The sequence below is a fragment of the Miscanthus floridulus genome, chromosome 11 (assembly GCF_019320115.1).
Source record: "Miscanthus floridulus cultivar M001 chromosome 11, ASM1932011v1, whole genome shotgun sequence".
NCBI lineage: Eukaryota > Viridiplantae > Streptophyta > Magnoliopsida > Poales > Poaceae > Miscanthus > Miscanthus floridulus.
Genome location: NC_089590.1, coordinates 22,564,277 through 22,567,451, shown reverse-complemented (window position 1 = coordinate 22,567,451; position 3,175 = coordinate 22,564,277).

The following is a 3,175-nucleotide window of genomic DNA, read 5'->3' as shown; positions in this document are numbered from 1 at the left end:
ATCTTGCTTGTGTCAAATTTTCATGGCAACAAGCTGAATGGTTTGAGAGTTATAACTATTGGAAGTTGGTCTCTAGAAATGCTTATTCTCTGGAATTTTTGAATAGATCTAGGAAATTGCTTTGTTTGACCTTGATAGCCGTTGAATCATCTTGAGATGACTATAAGAAAGTTGTGCGCAGCTTTATAAGCTTTCTAGAAAGTCCAAGATCATAGTATTTGGTTGAGTATAATTCCAGATATGTCTAGAATAAGTAGCTGCTGTTTACAATCTAGGAAATGACTAAGTCAAATTATAATTGTTTGTCTTATGTGATGCTTGTGTAGGTGCCTATTTATCCCCGTTTATGTCAGTTAAGGATTGATTCATTGTACATCCTCATGTCATGTTGTTTACACTAAAATTTGGAAGAAGAGTCTCAGGGACTTAAAAGCTCCCAAGATCACATCATCAAGGAATCAATCGCGTGCAGGACGGTATCAGCTGATTCGAATGCAAAAAACTAGAATCGGCTTTCCTCAGATAGCGCCAGTAGATAATGACAAAGGCTATGATCGGCGCTGGGACAAGACATGTTGGACTCTACAAAAAGGGAAAGATTAGAGTCCAAGTTATCTTAAATTAGGAATGTTTTCTTTAGTATAAAAGATTGTGATGAGTCGTGCCTAGATTGGAGTCATGTGTAGGTCCCAGGTATAAATATCAAAACCCAGCTATTGTAAAAGACACACAATCAATCAAATACCAGTTATTTACTTTTTTTTGACTCCGGCCACCCCTTAGGAGTAGGAGTAGAGTAGATCTCGGTGAGTTCTTCAGTAAGTACGGTTACATCGATCCGGTTGACCTCCATTGCTTGTCTATTAGTACCATCATGACTTATACCTCTGTTCGTACCACTACTTGTACATAGATTGGAGTCATAACTTATGCATTGATTTGGTCGACCTCCACTGCAACTCTGGTATGAGTTAATTATCGACTCTTGTCTAGTTCAAGTACGGCTACATTGATCCGGGCGACCTCCACTGCTCGAACTAGATTAAGGTCAAGTTATCGGCTCTATCTAAGGGTGGTGTTCCTTTGGATAGATTCATTAAGTTATCGATATTGCTTATTTCTTCCATTGTTTATTTAATTACAGCAATATCACTTCGCCCAATTGGGATTGATCTAGATCGGCCTTATATCCTTTTTAACCCATCGTTTGTTAATCTAAAACTGATCTAATCTATACTTTAAACTATGAGTTATGTTTTATCGGCTGTTTTACATCAATCTTGATCATGCATAGCATGCAGCTAAGGCATGTTTGATCTTGAGTAGATCAATTGGCTAGCAAAAACTATTCCATGGCCCATTATCATGGCCTGTGTGATTCTGCCTCACACCCCACTATTAACACCGTGGAGTGGGGATCGTTATTTGGTAGATCTGTTCCTAAGAGGGCATGACCTTGACTATGTGCTCTACCTAAATCGGCTGTTTTAGCTAATATTGAGCGCTTTCACGAATAGTTCGCATCACGAGACTATTGAAGTAGCGGTAGGTTGAAAGATATATTAGCCCCATGATCTTATTATTGATTTACGGCCTGCATGATTCTGCCTCATGCCCCACTGATATTAGTAATAAGTTAGGGTCATCGAGTCTATTGTTGTTTCTACGACATGCATGATTCTGCCTCATGCCCCACTGGTCATAGCGATAGATGAGATCTAATATGTTCATTAGATTTATCTCTATTAAATGGTTGAATGATGATGAACTGTTTCTTTTATAAAAAAGGGGTTCGATTACTTGCAGTCATTGGCTCAGCATGAACTAATTATTGTTAATATCTTATGGTCATTCACCATTATTTGTTTAAAGAATTATACTCATCCTAAATGATAACTGATTCTTCTTACACAACCCCATGAGCTTTAACTGATTTATTTTTATGAATATACTAGAATTGACTATTTAGTCAATCTCCTTTCATATCGGCTCCTAGAGCCGCACATTCGGGACTATCTGGTAACGCCAACATGTTCTACCCTTAATTATTGATAAGCTTTCTCTCCTTGTCAATTGTAGGGTCAAATTAATTAGCACGACTCAGGAGGAGTGCGTAGGATCGATCATCCCTGCACTGAAGCTAGGTGGATCTCTAGCTCCATCGAGCGGACCCTTCTAGCTTGCTCATGTGTCCTCGGCATGGGATGAAATTCCATGTCAACATGCATTTCTAGCACGCCCGTTGGGACCCCACAATCATCATGGTGGTTCACAACAACAATGATATCCTTCTGCTGCATTATGAAGATCTACCTGATAGGGATAATGGTATCATCAGCAAGGCTACAGAAGAGTTTCAGAACAAGTATTTATTGTCCTACACCAAAACATGTGATAACACAATTGTTCAGAAATTTCCACTACCAAGAGTTCTATTACATGGGCAGACGGATACAACTAAAGATAAAGACAGGCATTTCTTTAAGGAAGATGTAGACAAATCTATTCGTGATGCCATATCAAGCCATAACGAAGCTTTCTTGGACATATTCCACAATGCCATGAGAGAGGCGATTCATGGGTTTCTAGTTGGTCAAGGTGGGCTAGCTTATTACAACATTCTAGATCCATCAACCCAAGGGACTAATCAAGTCGGTACCAACCATCAAGAAGCAGCACTAGCTGGTAATGGTGATGTCTAGGCAGTTCAGGGTTCATCTAAACAAACTCAAGGAACTATGGCAAATCAGATACTATACAATCCTAGACCATCAGTATAGCATGTGCAACAGCCGGCGGGGCAAAGTCAGAACCAGGTGATCAATTTTGGCACATCAGGCCACATACCATCGTTGGCTCAAAAAATAGCACCATCAATTCAAAGGATCTGTAGAGATATAGATCCTTATGTCTACAATCAGAGACTCCAAGCAGCAAGGCAGCAAAGGACCCAGCAGATCGAGATTCCATAAGGGTATCACTATGGCATAGATTATAACACCCTTCATATGATGCCAAATCTAGGATATCAAGGCACACAAGATTTCAATCCATAGATGGGTCAGCAGGTGTAGACGAATCCAAATCTGCAAGCTGATGAATTATTGCTGAGGGTGACCGAGATGTTGAAAAATTAGTTCGATCGGAAGCCAAAAGGGCTGACCTTTTCAAACAA